Genomic DNA, 21,152 nt, shown 5'->3' with positions numbered 1-21,152 from the left:
CCTTGGCTCCTCTCTTGTAGTATCTTCGCATTCTACCACCTCAGAAAACAGAAAGTCTTGGAATTAGAAGCCTTGACATTGACATCCCAGTCCACCCAAGCAGCTCTTGGCACAGACACGTCATCCTGCCTGTTCATGTGAGTTTTCTCATCTCCCTCTGTGGCCTACTTCACAGGCTACGGAGTCACTCAGGCGACATAACAAATGCTAAAGCACATTGGGAGGTGATCAAATTTGGAAGCATGAAGGAATAAGTTAGAATGTAAAAGGTTTGAATACAGATGTCCATACCTACCCACAGTTGAAAACAAAAATGAAGCTAATGAATTAAGCATACAAATTCACAGATACATACCCGTCTACATAGAATGGAACACAAACCCCTTGACTGGTTTCCAAAGTCCTCCCCAAGATATTCCCAACCCTTCTCTCTAGAATTGTCTCTCTATGTACCCTTTATGTCTCTTATAGTCCTGTCAGATTAATCACCCAGTGACTCAAGAGCCCAGATTATGGGCTTGTTCTTTAATACTTCCATTTATTAGTTATGTTATTTCTATCTCCTAGAATGCATTTCCTCTATATGGCTATACATCCAAACCTGCTTAAATGCAGCCTTCTTCAGAAAATAAGTTACCTGTGATTCCTCTGTTGTAAGTCAGGTATACTTAATCTGAGCAACCTTAGCATTTTTATTTGTGCCTCACGTTCTACTAATGTATATGCTTGTGATTTGTCAGTTTCCTTGAGAAGGATTATGTCTAATTCTGCTTTGTTTCACCTACCAAGGAAATGATGCTAGCCAGTGGCTAAGATTTATTGAGCACTTAACATGTGTGACCTTCTTTATCCTTACAGCTAAATGAGGATGTTGATACTTGTATTTTCCTTGTTTTGCAAATGAGAAACAGGGGATCAGAGAGGTTATGAAAGCTGCGCAAATACACAGCTATTAGGTGGTCAAGTCAGGTTGGAAAATGGGGATTTCCAGTCTAAATCCATTTTTCATATCTATGCCTTCAATTATTGCATGTTCTTAGCATAGGGAGTACCCAATAAATAATTAATGGAGTAAATGAACAAAGAAAAAGAGAGAGAAAGAGAGGGAGAAAGAAAAGGAGAAAGGGAGAAAGAAAAAAAGAAAGAAAGAAAGAAAGAAAGAAAGAAAGAAAGAAAGAAAGAAAAAAGAGAAAAGGAAAGGAAAGGAAAGGAAAAGAGAAAAGAAAAGAAAAGAAAAGAAAAGAAAAGAAAAGAAAAGAAAAGAAAAGAAAAGAAAAGAAAAGAAAAGAAAAAAGGAAGGAAGGGAGGGAGGGAGGGAGGAAGGAAGGAAAAGAAAGCATGAGTCTTCCAGCATAAACATTCCCATTCCATGCACAGGATTTCACCTTTTCTTTCAAGTAGAGCCACTCAGTGAACATTTGTTGAATTAATGACTAAAGGAATTGGTCCTAGAACAGATGTCTGCTGAGTCCAGAAAGCTCTCAAAGGGGAGTCATTCACTCATTCTTTCAACACTTATTCATCATTCATTCATTCTTTCAACATTTATTAAAAGGCTGCTATATAAAGGGCAAATGGCATAGGAATAAAGAGTGAATCAGCCATGAGTCCTGGTCTTTGGGTGCTTACATTTTGATACCATGAGAATCTACTGGTGTTTTTCACATCTAAGAGCAGACATTGGCAGAGTAAAGATAACCGAAGCTCAGGGAAGGACCGACATAGCATTCAGAGATGACTGCTAAGGGTAGGTCTGGTGCCAACCATGAAGAAGCCTTCCCTTAAAGAGGAAATTCGGCTAAAGATCATGAAGAATTACTGGATGACTCACCCATCAAAATAGGAAGCTCTGTCTGGTGAGGAAGAAGGTGGCATCGAGGTGGCAGAAACCACGAAGCTCTCGCTCACTTACCACAGCTTCACCCTTGTTTCTTGGGCTACTGTGTGTGGAGTAGAGGACCTACCTGTTCACCAGCCGGGGCTGGACAGACAGGCAGCATTGCGGTCGGATATCCCAGGCTCTGCAAGGTACTGCCAGAGACATTTTTGGTATATAAATGCTACTCTAACTTAGAAAATAGATATTTCTTTATTAAGGCAAATGTTGACTTAATCCATGTATTTCTTTCCTATTTAAAAAATCAAAAAATACATTTTAAAAATATATGCATTAAAAATTGTTTACTTATGCAAAGAATTTATAAGCAAGTGCTGGATCTAGCTTTACTGCAAAAAGTTCTCATTTTAAATTTCGCAGCTAGTCTTTTTTTTTTTTTCCGTGATTGGTCCTATCATACGCAAAAAAAGGATCTCTCATTTTCCATGGGTTTTGATGAGGAAAGCAATGGCTCTCCTACTGGCAACTCTTAAATAACCAAGATAAATTTCAGAGACATAAATTCAAAAGTAGTAAGACAACTGTTTTGATTTCTTGGAAGTGCTGTCGAAGAAAACACAAGATTTTCATCCTGTATGTTTTTTTACATTGATAATAAAGTATGTTTCCATTTTTTTGGTTAATTTAATACTTCTACTGCAAGGAATGAGAATCATATACTGGATAATTCAGACGTTATCACTGAAAAGATTTTCAGACAGTCTCTTAATATAAACATGTTTTGGTACAACGGTTTTTAAAATTAAGACTAATGAATAAATATTTTCCGAATGTTATTATTTCTATTTGTTTATTTATGTTCACAGATCAAACATTGTAACTTACCAGCAAATGCTAGGGTCTTCCTTTGCCATGTTGTCTATAAGGTGCATTAGGTAGGGAAAACATACCAGTAAATGGGGGAGATACTTCCCAAGTTAACTGATGAGATAACTAAGTTGAATAGTCAAGGAATTCCACACCAGTATCTCAAGTTCATTGCACACCATCGGCAGTCATCTGAAATGTTTGGGGCTTGTCGGTGGGTGGGGCACAGGAGCGGGTCTGAGATATGCTGTAGGAAGGTGGCGACTATGGTGAACATGGCATTGGCTTTGGAGCCAGGAAGACGGGGCCCCAAATCTTGACTCTACCTCACCGGCCCTGTGCCTTCTGAGACGCAGTTTATTCACCTGAAAAACCATCATATTAACACCCCAACCTCAGGGAGTCACTGGGAACATTAGAATATAGGAGATGCTCGCAAATGGCAGTTCTTATGAGGTGGATAATGTTGGTATATTCACGTGCAGATATAATTAGGTAGTGTTTGCAGTGTATTTATGTGTAGTGCATGGATATTTTAAAAGTTACAGTAAGCAATCCTTACTCCACGAGGTTGCCACATGGATTGCAGAAAGGCTGGCACGTTCTCCTGTTCCATAAAACTTTCTGTGGTTCCAAAGCACACTGGAGAGACCATCACTCCCTGCATACTCAACATATTATCATCGATAATTAAGAGCAGAGCACTTGACTAGAAGTAGGGAGACGTGGGATTTAGTCCTGGCTCCATCTCAAAAGAGCTCTGTGACCTCAGGTCAGTTGCCTCCTCTCTCCGGGCCTCAGTTTCCTAGTTTGAAGATGAGGAAATCACTTGGAAATCTTCTAGTTCTAAAACGGTATGAGGTACCTGACTGTCTGACTTTCTGACTCAAGCAGAGGTTCAAGAGGAAGAAAACCGGTAGAGATGACTAAGGTGGTAGGAGAGACTGACTGTTATCTCATGTCTGAAAAAGTGTGATATTGACGTGATTTTTACACGTTCTCTTAAAAGCTAAGATTAAAGTAGATCACATCAAGCTCCTTTCCTTGTGACCAAGGATGATAGGGCAAGGTTGCAAATGCTTCTCTAACCCTAGCGATAGGTCTACACTACATGCAGCACACAATTTTGTCTGTTTACAGTCCTAACCAAGGCCTTACATATGCATTGGGATTTGGGGTATAGTCTGTGGTCATAGATCCACTGAGGGCACCAATCACACACAGCCCCAAAGATCTTCAGTAAATGCTATTTCGCTGTGGTGAATCCCTTCCTATAATTAAACCATTAAATAAATCCAAGTTTAAATGGTCCAACTTCTAAATCTAACCAACCATGGAATGGGCCACATTGGAAGGAAGAGAGTTCCCAGCCTGGAGCTGTCTAGGAAGGAGTTCAATGAGCACTTTGTTAGGTGTGTTACGTCAGTGACTCCGATATGGCGTGATCTCTAATGACCTTCTGAACTTCAAAATTTTATGATTCTTCTGGTTCTCTTGACTCTTACCAGGCTAATTCTGGGAATGTGTGTGATGGGTTTTACCTTCATATTTATATTTAAAAAAAAAAAAGAAAGAAAGAAATGAGTTGTTTACCCTGTTGAGGAAGAGAAAAAAGCCAACACTATACACAGGCTAGTTGAGTGTTTTAATGGTAATGACACCAATATTCCAGGATTGGGAGCCATGGGGATCTGGGTAGTAAATTTTGGTTACATGTGAATGGCAACACTGTGAAAATAAAGTTCAGTAAAGGTGACTGACATGCCCAAACCTGGACCTGGCAAACAGGAGGGGGCAAGATAACCTTGCCCGTATTTGTTACGGTACCTGACAATTACCTGCCTGCTCACTTCTCCCTGGATCCTCTGAGAATTTCTAGACCCGACTTGGTTTGTACCCAGCTCAGTGCCCATGGCTCAAAGGATTGTTCTATAATAATCCAGTCCTTCTCCTTTTGGCCTGCTGCCTGCTCCAACTCAGAAGTTAAAAGGTTGCACTTCCTTAAAATGCAGTATTTCCCAACCGAACCTGCATCAATCAACCGATTAGTATAATTACACAGGCACTGCTCAAGGCTAAACACTGGCTAATGATCGCTGGCTTTGTCTTATTCCAGGCTGGTCTTTCTTGATCCAGCTGAGAACTGACCACTGGAAAGGAGGTTCATGGGAAGATCTGAAATGCAACTGGGAGAACACCGTGTCAAACTGTCATAGTCGTAGGAGGGGCAGCCTTTGCCGCATCTATCCTGATCTGGTAAGTTGGTGGAGTCTCGGTTTGAACTGCAGGGTGTGAAGAGTGACTCGGGATTTAAAGAATGGCATAGTAAAGGAGCTACTGAAGAGGTTTCCTGCCCTAACTCTCTTCTCAGGCTCTTTCGAAAGTCCTGTACCACCCACCCCCTCCTTTTACTGGTTCCTGCCACTCACTGTAGGTCTGAGTTGATTGGCCCGGTTGGATTAAGGAGTAATACCATGCAACATTGGTAGGCACAGCAGCTTGGTCTGTGTGGATCCAAAGGGTTCAGAATCTTTTCAGCAATCACCCTGGCTCCAGGCAGAAGAACCCAAGGCCAGGGAGATAGGCCTATCCCTAGAAGGATTATACCTGAAAGGCCAGGTTCATGCTTGCTGTTGTAGGGCAGGGTGTGAAGGCCTGGCTCACTCCAGCGTTCTCCCTGAAGAACCACAAATGGGTGGTAACACCATGAGTTAGAAAGTAGGGCTCATGTTTCTGCTCCTGTCTGCTCCTGTCTGGGATTGCTGTGACCTTCTTTGAAGAAAACTATTTGGCTCTACACTAAAATATAAGTCTCCGTAATCAGGCTCCTTCCAAAGAGTACTGTCCTCTCTCTCTCTTTCTGCCCTCTCTCCTCTCCCTTCAGCTCTGTCTTCCTTTTGGTTGTTTAGAATATGGTACATTTTCAAGCAGGGGACTTACATGTTTTACGAACATTTTGCCAGACAAGCCCGCACACAAGGGTTTTGAATCTGTTAGTGAAAGAAGGGAAGTGATACCAGCCCTTGGGTGACATCACTGAAGCCTGTGTTCTGTTCCTTACAGTGTGGCTGGGATTTTTCACTCCAAGAAGAGGATTAAATAATAGAGCTTTCCAGGAAAAGAGTGACTTCACTTACTTACTTACTTATTTTTGCTTCTTCTAACTTCTTTATCCAATCCACTCAGAAATAGAAGCATCTGGTACCTGAAGACCAACTTCATTTTGTGGGGAAGGCTAACGCTATTGGTAACTCCCACTAAAACAATAAGGAATGCAAATAATAACACCCAGACATTTTCATAGCTACTGTGTTGATGCTATGAATGACACAGCACGGTTTGAGAGGACAGGTATGGACAATATCCCCAGTTTTTCCTGGAGAAAAGCAGGGCCAGAAAGAGCAATGCCTTGCCTAGGGTCATACACCTGCTAGACGGAAGCTCCAAAACAGAGCCACTTTGCTGACTTGAGGCTCGGCATGTTTTTTCCTACACCTTGCTGCCTCGTGCCACACAATAATCTTTAAGATTAAGTTTTTAGGCTTGAGAGTTAGGTCCATGGAGTTACTAAAAGGACTAAGAAAATGAAGCTTTGAAAAGATTATATTCTCATTCTTTTTCTCTGCACAGTGCCTATCAAGGAAAAGGATTATTTGTTAAGACCGCTTTGAAGATTCGCTGGCCCATGAGTACTTGACTAATGCCAAGAGCAAAATCCTGTATATCAAAACCACACTGTTTTTGGCTTTTCTTGGCTCGTTACTGTCTTACCTGAGTGGCCAGCTATGTGTGAGTTTACTGGTAGGAAAGTTTTCCGGGAGCAATGACTGGTTATGAGGTTTCTGTTGAGTTCCAGGTAGCCACTTTAGGCAAGTGCCTATCTGTTACCAGTGAGAGGGTGAGAGATAGAACACACATCAAGCCAACTGGCTCTGCCCAAAAGCTTTGTCTAACAGAGTCTAGACTGATCGCCACCTCCCTGGATCACCTCTGGAATACTGGGAGAAAATATAACGATTAAGGGCCCTTCCTCCCCTCTCTCCTCCTCTTTCACTCATTATCAGCACCATAAAATCAATCATGGGTGAGACCTCGGAGAGATCAAGGTATGGTGGAAGGCGTACTCAGCTGGAATTGTGAAGACCCTGCTTCTCTCCAGGCTTTGGGTGGTTTCAGAATGATTTGACTTTGTGGGTTTTAGCATCTCCATTAATCAAATGGAGAGTTGAACTGCATGGTCTTTGATATTTCCAGGCCCGACGTTGTTCTATTCTCTCTAGAATATCAGATTCTGGTCTAAACCTGCTTGACCAAGAATGCCCGAATATGCCTAAGCTTCTTGTCTTTGATCTTCCTTTGATTTTCTTTGACCAGAATTGCCAGGATGACATGAGCAAGGGAGTTGCCCTTCCTGCTCATAAGTAGTTAGAGGTCTCACTGTGATCACCCAGCATCCCCCCAACTCCAGTCCTGCCATCTGCCAATGACCTCAAGCTATGACAAATGAAACACACAGACACAATAGGAAACCCCTGCTGTGGAGGGTTCTTATTTTAGAGAGGAGGAAAGGGAGATGGGAGTGTAAGATCCAGTCAGCACCTGAGATGAGCCTGGACTCTGTGTGTGTGTGTGTGTGTGTGTGTGTGGTACACACACATTTTTTTTTAAGTTCTCACTTGAATAATATCTTCTTTTAGGACTCTCAGAGTCCAGAGGATTAAATTTACTAACTTAAATCCAGTGATTATCTACCCTGCGTTCCTATTCTATGTCCATTCTAACGCTTTCTTCTGCCTCTCTCTTTCCCACAATTAGCTTTATAATAGTAAAGTTTTTTTAAAGGAAAAAAAGCTGTTAGGCAAAGTGAGAAAAAAATGAGCAATAAATATTAACATTAAATAATTTCGGATTTGAATATCAGTGTAGTGTACAAAATGAGAAAGCAAATAAATGAAAGTAAAAATAAAACCTCTTGTGATCCCATCACTGAGAAATATCCACTGTGGACATGGTAGCAAGTTTCTTTCCAGTCCCTTTTTTTTTTATACACATGCATGCATATTTACTATCAATATTTTGTCATTGGTATTTCAAATGGGTTTTAGGACTTACTGTCACTACATACCTTTGGTCTTTTATCAGTTGTGTAAGATCTAATTCCTATAATCCATATCATTGTGGTGTCTCTCCTTCCTAGTTGAACCCTGTTTGATACAGAATATGTCACTGAAACTCCTAAAACATGTCAGGTCTGAATTTTAGAACTGGCTTCCCTGCGCCCCGGACATACTCCACGTAGGAATTTTGAGGCATTGGACAATATGTTCCAAAAGAGCTCCAGGTTTTTTTAAAAGTCATCCATAGACTATGGACTCTGGGAAACAAACTGAGGGCTTCAGAGGGGAGGGGGATGGGGGAATGGGATAGACTGGGGATGGTATTAAGGAGGGCACGTATTGCATGGTGCACTGGGTGTTATACGCAAGTAATGAATCATGGAACTTTACATCCAAAACTAGGGATGTACTGTATGGTGACTAACATAATATAATAAAAAATTATTATAAAAAATAAAAAATAAAAGTCACCCATTGACTATTACATTTAACATTTATTGAATATCTGCTCTACATGTCCAATATTATAGTAAATAGTTTACATGTACTACATTACTTAATCCTAACTCCCGGAGGGAAAGTAGATCCTGTTTCCATCTTATAGATGAGGACAATGGGGCTTAGGAAAGCCAAACAGCCCAAAGTTGCAGAACTAATAAATGGTAGAGTCATGCTTCAAACCCAGGGAGTTTGGTCCCAGAGTCCACGCTCTGGGCTCGAAGTTAAGTTACTCACTAACACACCAAGCTGGAGATGCCTCACCTGTTGGTAGGAGGGCAGGGTCTTGGGGCAATCACTTGGACTGTGGGTCTACATGACCTTGTGAGATGAGCCCTGCTGACGAAGGCAGCAGATGTGCTGGAGTGAGCACTGGATTAAGAGTCAAACAGCCCTGGGCTCCAAGCCTACTCTTCCAACATACCAGCCATGTGACCCTGGATATGTCACTGTCCTGTCTGAGCATCAGTGTTCTCCTCTATAAAAGGGAGATAATAATATCAGTTGTAAAGGTTGTGTTGAGGACTAAGAATGACAACATCTAAAAGCACCTGGCATATTTCCAGGCAGAGAATAAATTCTCGTAGAATTTAGTTGAATCTGAGCAGAAAGTTTCAAGTTGAGACCTGGTTTTTAGTCTTGGATCAAACATACTTGGTGTGTGATTTTGAACAAAGATCCTGGGGCCTTTCTAGGCCCAAGTTCCTCATCTTTCTAAGAGGTGGTTGGACTAGATGATTTCTATGACCCTGTCTAGGAGCTGGGCCTTCAGTTGGTCTTTAGAGAAGGAATGTGGCAGATGGTGTCTTTCGTTCTCCTATCAGTCTGAAACAAGGCCAAGATTCTTCGAGTACAACGTGTTTCCCGTTGGCCCCCCTGCCCTATGCATGTTCTTGACTAGAGCCATGCACTTGGAGTCTTCTGAAACGTCTAAAGTCTGATGAAAATCACAAATACTTCCTAGAAAGAAGGGATGAGGTTGTGACTGTGGGCTGTATTAACCCTTTTAGGGAAGGAGGGTCACGGTTTTATAGTTCTTTCCATAATGAGAGAAAATAACTCCATAATGAGAGAAAATAACTTGCTCCAAAGAATACTGTTGGGAAATCGCAAAGCCAGATGAGTCTTTGGGTCTCTTGCACTCGATCATTTTATGATTCAGTTGGAAGACAACCACTTGAGTTTTAACTGAAGGGCTGCTAGAAGCTAAGCCCAGAGGGGAGTGGTGAACTGATAGGAGTCTCTAAAGATGCCTCTCGTCCGCCTCCATCAAGGAAACGTCAACCAAGACCTGAAGAGCATAGACATGTTTTGTTAGGATCCCACAGAAAGGATAATTAAGGGTTGTTGTTTTTTTTTTTCCCTATTTCTCTGACCATGTCTCATTCACCTTGGCAGCTGCCTCCTCTTCTCCCAAACCTCTAACTGAGGAGTGTCCCAAGGCTCAGCTATTGGACTTCTTGCTCTGTGCTCACTTCCCTGGGGATCTTCTTCAGTTTCACAGCTTTAATAAAATCTTAACACTGACAACTCCTGGATTTCTATCTCGAGCTTAGACTTCTCTCCGGGACACCAGCCTCAGAATTCTAGCTCCCACTTAGGCACCACCTTCTGACTGTCTGTTCGGCTGCTCTAATGAAGCCATCCAAATTAGAGCTCCTGATGTGCCCCGAACTCCTGCAAATCTGCTCCACCTGCAGTCTTTCCTTTTTGGGTAAATAACAAAGTTATAGTTGTTCAGACCAAAGAAAATGAAGCCGGGTCTGATTCCTGTTTCTCCACAGCCCACATCCAGACTACCAGTAATGATATTGGCTCTGCCTTAAGAATTATATACAGAATAACTCCTCCCCATTTCCTAATCCAAGCCACCATCAGCTCCCTCCAAGATTATTGTAATAACTCCCTCAATGCTCTCTGTGCTCCTACCTTGCCTATCTGAGCAGAGTGGCTAGAGGGATTGTGTGAAAATGAACTTTGGATCCTGTCCAGGCCATCAATGGTTCCCATAGCATCCAGAGGAATAGAAGGTGCTTCCAGTACCCAATGGGGTTTATATAACGTACCCTCTTTTCCTCCCTGTCCTCCTCTCTCACTGCTCTGCCCTCTTTCCCTCTGCTCTAGGGGAACCTGCAGGAATGCCAGCCTCCAGGTGTACAGCCCCCTAGCTGTTCTTCACACAACGGGCATGTTCTGGCTCGGGTCTTTGGTGCTCACAGTTCCCTCTTACCCCAGATATCCAAATGGTTCTCTTCTTCATCTTTTCTCAGTTTTTCGTGTCACCCGCCTAGTGGTGCCTTCCCCAGCACCCTATCTCACGCTGCACCCTGCTCCAACACATGCCCTGCCACTCTTCCCTCCCTTTTCCCTTTCTAGCATTTACTATTGTCAAAACTATTTCATCTTTACTATCAAGGGTATTGTCTGTTTCTCCCTCCTATTTTGGAGGAAACGCCAAAGGACAGGGGAGCACAGTGCCTGGCATTCAGATATATTAGTTGAAGAAATGGGTGGGGAGGCTGGCCAAAGGCTTTACGGAGGAACTTGAGTTTGAGTGACCCTCTGAATCACAGGAGGATCTGAGTGACCAGAGGCTGAGAAAGGGGTGCTCAGAAGATAGGGGCACTGGGTAGAGGCTGAGTGGGGTCCCGTGGGATGGACAGGGCTACATTAATGGACTCATTCTTTATCAGCCCCTTACCTATCTGGTTTTATTTCTTCCAGAGCACCTAGTGTCTATCTTTAAGTATGTAGCAAAAATCCCATGGCTCTTTGGTATAATAGAAAGCACATGGATGGAATTCAGAGTCACAGACCTAAATCTAGAAGTGTGACCTTGGACTAGCCACTTGACTTCTCTAAACCTCTGCTTGCTCTTCTGTCAAAGAAGGAAAACAACACTGACTTGCGTTCTCATGGCGGGGAAGGGGGCCATTGGAAAGATCAAATGAGGTAACGGATGGAAAGTGCTTCACACTTTGGAAGCTGGACCACGTAGTAGGGATTAGTGAAATGCATGAGTGTGTCACTGAAATAGTCACTCAGACTCATATAGAGATTATCTACCTCAGTGACAAGGAAAGGAGGAGAGGGAGTTCCAAATTGGTGACTAATTCAAGAAACACTTCATCAGGGTTTTTGAATATGGGAGGGACATGGGAGGAGGGATTGGATGATGTGACTTCCTGAGCTCATGGCTCATGCCCAAATGAAATGCTATTTGTTCCCTGTGCACCAGGCTCTGGTGATTACATCTCCTTTCATCCTTACATACATTTGTGAGTTGGGTGTTATTACCACCTTCTTTAGAGATAAGAAAGCTGAGGTTCAGAGAAGTTAAGTAACTTGCCCAGGGTCACACAGGTATTTGATGTCAGAGTCCAAAGAAACCAGCTTTGTTGTAAGAGTTTCTTTGTTCTTTCCATAAACTGCCTTTACAAAGACCTTGATGCAATGAATTGAGCAGCTAACTGTGCCGTCTCAGTGGCCTGAATTTGGGCAAGTAAATAATACACAAGCCTAAAACATCAGAGGCCCACACAGATAATAGACTCTAAGCTATTAAACAATTCAAAAAGTGAAAAGGAAAGCCCATGTGCCAAGTGTGAATCCAAACTCTCTTCTAGGCCACTGTCTTGTGCTGTGAATGGTTTCTCATGGCAGTACATGGTAACCATTTAGAAGAAACGAGGATTTTGAGCTAAACTTTCAGTAAGAGCAGAAGAATAATATATCTGGGGAACAATGCCCACAGGTCTTCCTAAACATCAGATTTTTTTTTTCTAAAAGCAGTGGCATAAGAAATGACATGACTAGCATCCCAGTCTACATTTTATTTAATTGTTTGCTTGTTGATTTATTGAGCTGACACACAATTTTACATCAGTTTCAGGTATAAGGCATGGTGATTAGACAAATCTACATGTCATGCTATGCTCACCACAAGTGTAGCTCACACACCTGTCACCATACAAGGCTATCACTGTACCTTTTACTATATTCTTTATGCTGTACTTTTCATCCTCACGATGCATTCATTTCATAACTGGAAGTCTATACTTCCCACTCCACCGCACTCATTTTGCCCATCTCCTCAACCCGCTCCCTTCCAGCAACCACCCATTTGTTCTCCATATTAATAGGTCTGTTTCTGCTTTTTGTTTGTTTGCTTGTTCATTTGTTTTGACTTTAGATTTCACATGTAAGTGAAATCATATGGTATTTGATTTTTTCTGTCTGACTTATTTCACTTAGCATAATACCCTCTAGGTCCATCCATGTTCTTGCAAATAGTAAGACCTCATTCATTTTCATGGCTGAGTAATAATCCTGTGTGTGTGTGTGTGTGTGTGTGTGTGTGTGTGTGTGTGTGAGACATCTTTTTTATCCATTCATCTATCAGTGGATACTTGGACTGCTTCCATATCTTGACTATTGTAAATAAAGCTGCAATAAACATAGGAGTGCCTATATCTTTTTGAATTAGTGTTTTCATTTTCTTTGGGCAAATATCCAGTAGTGGAATTACTGCATCATATGGTAGTTCTATTTTTTTTTCATTTAAAAAAAAAAATAATTAACATACAGTGTTATATTAATTTCAAGTGTACAATAGAATGATTCAACAATTCTCTACATTACTCAGTGCTCATTACGGTAAGTGTACTCTTAATCCCTTTGCCCTATTCCCCCATCCTCTCACCTACCTCCCCTCTGATGACCATCAGTTTGTTCTCTATGTTTAAGAGTCTGTTTTTCTGTTAGTCTCTTTGTATTGTTGTTTATTGGTTTTGTTTCTCAAATTCCACATATGCATGAGATCATATGGTATTTGTCTTTCTCTGACTTATTTCACTTAGCATAATATCCTCTGGATCCATGCATGTTATTGCAAATGGCAAGATTTAATTCTTTTTATGGCTGAGTAATATTCTATCTTCTATCTTTCTATCTATCTATCTATCTATCTATCTATCTATCTATCTATGTATCATCTATCTATCACCTACCTACCTATCTACCTAGATTACTAATTTGGGTGGGGGGGACTCCATTCAGTTTTCCACAGTGGCTGCACCACTTGGCATTCTCACCAATAGTGCAAGAGGGTTCCTTTTTCTCCACACCCTTGCTAATACCTGCTATTTTTTTGTCTTTTTGATTCTAGCCATTCTGACAGGTATGATTTCATTGTAGTTTTAAGTTGCGTTTCCCTGATGATGAGTAATGTTGAGCATCTTTTCATGTGTCTGGGGTCATCGGCATATCTTCTTTGGAAAGATGTCTATTCAGATCCTCTGCCCATTTATTTAACTGGATTGTTCGGGGTTTTTTGTGTTGAGTTGTATAAGTTCTTTATATATTTTGGATATTAATCCCATATCAGATACGTCATTCGCAAATATCTTCTCCCATTCAGTAGGTTGTCTTTTCATTTTGTTGATGGTTTCCTTCATGTTCAAAGGCTTTTTATTTTGTTCTAGTCTCAATAGTTTATTTTTGCTTTTGTTCCTCCTGCCTGAGGAAACATCTAGAAAAATGTTGCTAAGGCTGATGTCAAAGAAATTACTGCCACTTCTTTTTTTCTAGGAGTTTTATGGTTTCCTTCTCCCATTTAGGTCTTCAATCCATTTTGAGTTTATTTTTGGTTATGGTGTAAGAAAGAGTCCAGTTTCATGCTTTTACATGGAGCTGTCCAGTGTTCCCAGCACCCTTTGTTAAAGAGACTCTTCCCCATGGTGTAGTCTTGCCTCCTTTGTGGTAGACTGTATAGGTGTAGGTTTATTTCTCCCAGTCTAGATTTTAACTGGTGACAGTTACGCAGCAACTCATCTGTTGTCTACCACATAATGAGATTTAATCGGTGTTCACTGACTATATGCAAGTATCTCTCTATGTATGTATAACATGCATGGTAACAGGTATGGTTTTGGTAATTATGTATATAAGTTTATTTGTGTCAATTGTAAATATACAGATGGATGGATACTGGGCCCACAAGTTGGATAAATGCAAAAAAAAAAAAAAGCCTATAACATGTGGCAGAATACTTGCTTTCAACATTTATGTACCAGAAAGTTAATTGCGCACCTACTGGGCACTGGTGGAAGGAAATAGGAGGCATAGCTCTTTGCACTGGCCTCAGATAGCCATAAGAACAATATATAGACAATATATAGACAATTTTAAATAAGTGATTTTTGTAGGTAAGAACTACTTGGATTTGGAGGCAAAGGAGAGCCATTTCCCCTTTGTTGTAAAGTACCAATTACAGTGTGAGGGGTGAAAGAGGCCTAGGTCATCTTGTGCACTTAACCTTTTTAGATTGCAAGATTGAACTGCATAAAGGAGGGTTACACAGTGATTCATAGACATACTTTTAAAAAAATAAAAATATAAAAATCCTTTCCTAGCCACCTCTGTTCTCTGTAGGTGCTTCGGAAACCCTGAAAAATAGGTCTTTGCAAGGAGGCACCAAACTTGGTGGGATGGTGCAAGGCCAAGAGCATGGGCTTTGGATTGAACTCAACCAGGATTTGAATCCCCCTCATCTACTTATTAGCTCTTTGATCTCAGGAGGCTATTTCTATTCAGAACCTCTGGCCCTTGACTTAGGAGATGAACACACCTGCCTATGTCTCCCATCAGTACAAAATAAGGTTACATTGTAAGGGGCTCAGCAGAGTAGCTGGCTCACAAAGTTCTCAGTATCTCTTTCCTTCCCGTACTGGAAAACACTCCATCAGCCTCGAATTTCCTTAACACCCTTGGGCAAAGTCACTTCCTGCCTTCTCCCTTCCCCTCATATACTGCATTCAGGGGTTGGCCAGATGATCTCTAAGTTTCTGTTCAGCGATACTAACTGTCTAGTTCTATGTTTTACCACATGGCTGGGCTAGCTGGACAGTGCATCAAACAGCCTACTTTCTACACAGTTTATACTAATGAGCCATTGACTGTGCTTTAAGGCATTTAATCCTCAAAAGAACACCTTGCGGTAGCTTTCCCTTTGTACAGACGGACAAACCAAGGCAAGAGGCATAGAGAGAAATCATACTAGACCTCCGGTTTGGCACTGGGCTTGCAGAGAGACTCTTTAGAAAGGGTTGACGACCGCATTACAAAACAAAGCCCTTTATTATAACCCCGTCCTTGAAAATCAAGTGGAAACTTCCCAATTTTCACTCCATCCATTCTCCTTCCTCTTACGATGAAAGCTTTAGTCATCTTATCTCTCTTTTGTGCTGTCCCTTTTAAATGTTGTCATTCTAGGCTAAGATCATGACCCTCCTAAGAGGCTTAATCCAACCCAGAAGGCAACAGGACTGAACACAGAGTCTCCCATACCTGGTTCTCAGACTAAAGATGCACAAACAAAGAGGATGCCCCGGAACCCAGTCCTGGTGCCCGAGGCTGTGGCCCGGGCTGTGAATTTTAACTGGCTTTTGCCTGATTGTCTTTCTTTGTCGTTTGACATGCTTGTCACTGGATCCCTGGTAAAGCCGATCTCTTTCTCTAGGCACTGATTTATATTCCCCCCAGAGGGACTAGAGTTATGCCCTACACAGCGGGTGTGCCCTGAGCCAGGTCAGTCGCAGATTCCATCGAGCCTTTCCATGATTGCACTGAATTGCTGGCCAGCCCGCAGTGTCTGGTCAGCCTTCTTCCCAACCTTCCCCTCCTAGATTCACAAAGCCCAGTTTCAAGTAATTCCTAATAATGCAATTAAATTTTTGGAAACCAAAGCTGAGTTTCATATTTAAATGTTGACTTTCAGCACACAGGAAAGGTTGGCCAAAAGCAGGAGTGACTGAAGATTTTGGCAAAGAGATTAATTGGGATTTTCCATTCTCAGTAAAGCTGCATGTGCTAACCCATAGGTAATACTCTGTCCTCAGGGGTTCCCAGGGACCAAAGAGTAGGCAAAGCATGAAACTGAAAACCAGCACGCCTCATAGGAAATCGTTCTCAAGAAAAAAAAAAAATTAGGTAGAGGCAGACTTAAACTGTTTCCTCTTTTGAAATGTAACAACACCTACCTCTTAGGGCTGTTGTGCGGGTGAAATTAGAACATATATGAACAGGCTAGCACGGGGCCTTGCTCAGAGTAGGAGCAATGAATGTATTTACTTGCTAATACTTCAATCTGGGAAAAGGCACTTGTCTGCAGTTAAATGACCAGGTTTTTGAACCTCGAGGCAGCCCAGCTGGTGCCTTCCCATTCTGGGTCCCCCTATACACGTCCTTCTAATTAGAATAATAATCATGGCTTCACAGGGTCATAAGGAGAAGCACATTAAGGAATGGCTGAAAAAGTTCTTTGCATACTAGACAGCTTTCTAGACAAAATAAAGTACTGTTAGGGGTACACCTAATCTCTGTGCTATTCTTTCAATTCTTCTCTGTCTAGAATACCCTCCTTCCCCACACCTCTCTCTCCTTAACCTGCTGTAACCTCCTCCTAACATAAGCCGTGTGGAAGTTCTACCCTTCATTCATAAGGCAGTAGAGCATAATGGCTAAGGGTAAAGACTTAAATCACTAGGGTTAAAATCCCAACTCTGCTGTTTGTTAGTTGTTTGATCTTAAGTAAGTTACTTAAACTTTCTGTGCTTCAGCTTCCTGTCTGTAAAGTGAGGATGACAATACCCCCCCTTTTACAAGGTTGGATTAAGTAAATTCACACATGTAAAGTACTTAAAACAGTACATACTAAGGACCATATATATGTTAGCTTTCTTTATTTCAAAGCTATGCTTATAATTCTGATATTTATTTCAAGAATATGTTCATTCTTAAATTTTCTTTTATTTATTTATTTTTTAAAGACTTTATTTATTTATTCGACAGAGAGAGAGACAGCCAGCGAGAGAGGGAACACAAGCAGGGGGAGTGGGAGAGAAAGAAGCAGGCTCATAGTGGAGGAGCCTGATGTGGGGCTCGATCCCATAACACCGGGATCACGCCCTGAGCCAAAGGCAGATGCTTAACCGCTGTGCCGCCCAGGCGCCCCAATTCTTAAATTTCATTTTTTTAAAGATTTATTTATTTATTTTAGAGAGAGAGGGAGAACGGGAGTAGGGGCAGGGGGAGCGAATCTCAAGCAGATGCCCCACTGAGCGTGGAATCTGATGTAGGGCTCAATCCCATGACCCTGAGATCATGACCTGAGCCGAAATCAAGAGTCAGATGCTTAACCAACTGAACCACTCAAGCACCGCTACGTTATTTTATTATGATGTTCACGTTCTACCCCTCCAAGAAACTTTCCTAGATCTCTTGGTTTGAAACAATTATGTTTCCATATTCAACCAAAATATATCAGTTAAAGCTCAGTGATAGCCCTTGTCATTGCTTGTGTGTTTGTTGATATCGCTCTCCTGCACTGGTCTTAGAGCCCTGAGTGACAGAGGCTTCCTCTTGTACCTCTGTATATATGGTCAATGCACATTAAATATTTACTGAATTGGAGGGAAGGTATGCAATATATACCTAAATATTTTGGACAATAGCTAATAACAACCCCTCCATAATCGTATTTTTTTTAAAGATTTTATTTATTTATTTGACAGAGACAGCCAGCGAGAGAAGGAACACAAGCAGGGGGAGTGGAAGAGGGAGAAGCAGGCTCCTAGCGGAGGAGCCTGATGTGGGGCTCGATCCCAGAACGCTGGGATCACGCCCTGAGCCGAAGGCAGACGCTTAACGACTGCGCCACCCAGGCGCCCCTCCATAATCGTATTTTAAAGACTGAACACGACTGCGGTCTTTTAGCACCATACCTGACACATAGTACATGCTCCGTGAATGTACTTCCTTAGAAGGATGGAAAGATTACTAAAGGCATGTTGAGTCTAATGAAAGGCTTCATTTTATTGGGTCCCTCTCATCGAAGACATGTATTAATGGGTAAGACATTTATCTTAGGAGCCAGGGCTGGATTAAGATACCAAGGAGAAGAAAAGTACCTCCCGATCCTCAGGCACTCATATTCAAGAGGAGAGACAGTCCAGTTGCTAAATAATTACAGGGGCTGTAGGTGCTAAGCTGAGTAGGACGGAGCTTTACAGGAGCATGCCTTCTGCCCCTTAGTCACCGCTCTAAGCCTTAGACTTCCTCAATATTAAATTGCAAAGATACCTCCATTTGGGATGACAGCACCTTCTTTTTCAATAAGTAGGGAACCAGGAGAAAAGGTTCTAGATTGACTACAGGAAGAGGGGAGCAAATTAGTAATGAGGGTGGGGTGGATTACATGCAGCAGGTGCGACTACAAGCTAGGGGATGTGATACCATGAGTCACATCTGTACAGTCACATAGATTTCTTAGTCTCAACCTTTTTGATGTCAAATGTCGACACAACAACGTAAAACAAACAAACAAACAAAAGTACTGGTCCTGAAGGAAGACCTAATCTCTCACCAACTCTACTTCCACCAACAGCTCCATTTTTTTAGCTCCCAGTTTGCTATCAGTTGAGAAATGAGTTTGGGCTGGAGTATCTCTAAGGATCATTCTACCTTTACTATTTTTTTATTCTATTTTTTAATGCCTGGCCTGATATGAACACCAATCCTTTCTCCTAGCTTCAAATACTATGTCTATCTTGATAAATCCCGAATTTATATCTCCAAACCAGACCTATCTTTGGGGTTCAGGTCTTGCATATCCAACCCCCTACTTGGACATCAGAGATAGCTCAGACATACGATGTTCAAAACCAAGTTCTGGATTCCCAGCAACTGCCTCCCACAAACTTCTACTTTGCAGTGTTTCGAACTCAGTCAATGGAAATACATCCACCCAATCGCCCAAATCAGAAACTTGGGATTCGTTCTTAATAGCCCTCTCTCCTTTACCACCCACTCCCGAGCAATCCAATCTTTCTTTCAATCTTGTCAATTCTACCTTCAACGTATGCCTCAAATCTTTGCCCACGTCCCCACCTACACTGCCCTCTCCCTTCCTCTCTCACCATGACTCCTATCGTAGCCTCTTAAAGAACCTGTTCCTGCCTCTTTCTAATGCACCTTCCACATGCTAGCTGGGGTGCTTTTCTCAAAATATAAATTAGATCATGTCATCACCCTGCCTGAAAATCTGAAATGATTTTTCAATATACTTAGATTAAACTCTCAATTCCTGTCTGTGGTCTACAAAGGCCCCCGGGGTCTAGCTCCTGATTCTCCCTCCAAATTCATCTCCTACTAGTCTCTCTGCTTGTGCCATGCTGGCCTCTTTCAGGTTTCTGACCATGCCAGGGGTTTACAGGGTTGTTTGACCTCTGTTCACTCTGCCCCGTACACTTTACCCCCACTCTTGGCGGGGCTACCCCATCCTCCTTTTTTGGCTTAAAGCTTACTTCAATAGAGAGGCCTGTACCCTGAGTAAATGATGACTTTCCCCCACGTTATAGTACCTTATGTATTTCCTGCATCTCAGTTATCATAATTTATAATAAATACTCCTCTGTGGATTTACTTGTGTAGAGCTTGTCTCCTCACCTAGACTATGGGCTCCTCCAGCGACAAGTCTGTAATGGTTCTTTGTATATGCAAAGTCTAGCCCAGGGCTTAGCACACAGTAGGTGCTAAATTCGTAATGTCTGTGGTTGCATATTGATCAGACCTGAAAATATCAACAATGCTTCTCCCATGCTAAAAAAGTCCAGCCAAATGGGGGAGGAGATAATGAAATATATTCAATCATGTCCTGTTTCTCCAAACTTTTTAGTTTCTAACCTCTAGAACCTTCCAGCACTCTTCAATTTTCTTTTTTTTTTAAATTTTATTTATTTATTTGACAGAGATAGAGACAGCCAGCGAGAGAGGGAACACAAGCAGGGGGAGTGGGAGAGGAAGAAGCAGGCTCATAGCAGAGGAGCCTGATGTGGGGCTTGATCCCAGAACGCCGGGATCACGCCCTGAGCGGAAGGCAGCTGCTTAACCGCTGTGCCACCCAGGTGCCCCCCAGCACTCTTCAATTTTCTAGTAAAACTTCTCAGTTTTTGGAGTTGAGAAGGGAAGTATCTTGGTGTTACGTTCCTTTGCTTTGCCTCCCTCCCCTCCCCAGACACATTTAGCTTTATGCAGGAACGTGGCTTCTACAGGTATGGTTGGGTGAGAGGTGTTGGGAACAGGAGGGGTGGAAAGGGAAAAAAAAGGAACCGTATGGGGGAGGTGGCGGCCCTTGCACAGCTTGGACATCGTCCCAGCTCACCCACGTTGGAGTTTTTTTTAATGCCATATACATCCAGTATTCTCTTCTTCCCACCTCTAGGAATCCAAAAATAAATGAGCTGTTGATCAAGGGCTCGGTGCTGGCAAAACTGGCAAGTATGGGCAGACAGGCTCTCAGTTCTAGAAGTTTTCTCTTGCCACTACCCTCGGCTGCCCCCGGCCCCCTGTTGAGAATGTTGAGCACCTATCTCTACTATTTCTTCTGGGTATTTTGTTCCATGTAGGTCCCTATTGTGATAGATCCCAAGAAGCAGGATATGGGCTTTTGAGTAGTTTTTGACTTTAACAAAGGTCTGTTGCTTCGTCTGCTGAATCATTGCTTTGTGCTGTTATTAGAGAGAAGGCCTTACTTCTCTCCAGCACCTGTGCTCCTATTTTCTCTCCTCCTCCCTATCAACAAGAACTTGCTCTGAATCCCTTTTTATATTCACCTCATCATTCATGGATCCACTCGGCATTTGTTACAGAGGTGGGAGGGCTAGATGCAGGGATTCTCTTAGGAGGATGGCGTTGGCTCAGGGCTCCTCCTATCACTCAGGTCAGCCCTTTGGTAGAAAGTTATCCGATCATCTCGTTGAGGTAACTCGCTCATC

General features: G+C 42.2%; 1 protein-coding gene across 1 annotated transcript in view; it reads left to right on the top strand.

Moving 5' to 3' along the window:
* Positions 1 to 4,820: 4,820 nt before the first annotated feature.
* The window catches only part of BCL6 (BCL6 transcription repressor), a 51,582-nt gene continuing 35,250 nt past the window's right edge, over positions 4,821 to 21,152 (top strand). The window contains exon 1 of the mRNA XM_087861488.1: positions 4,821 to 4,960. The gene's annotated coding sequence lies outside the window, so the exon portion shown is untranslated. The remainder of the gene's footprint in view (positions 4,961 to 21,152) is intronic.

This window comes from Ursus americanus, chromosome 4 (genome assembly GCF_024610735.1).
Source record: "Ursus americanus isolate L20-20 chromosome 4, mUrsAme1.1.p, whole genome shotgun sequence".
In the NCBI taxonomy this organism is placed as follows: Eukaryota; Metazoa; Chordata; class Mammalia; order Carnivora; family Ursidae; genus Ursus; species Ursus americanus.
This window is presented reverse-complemented; position numbering and strand designations above follow the sequence as displayed.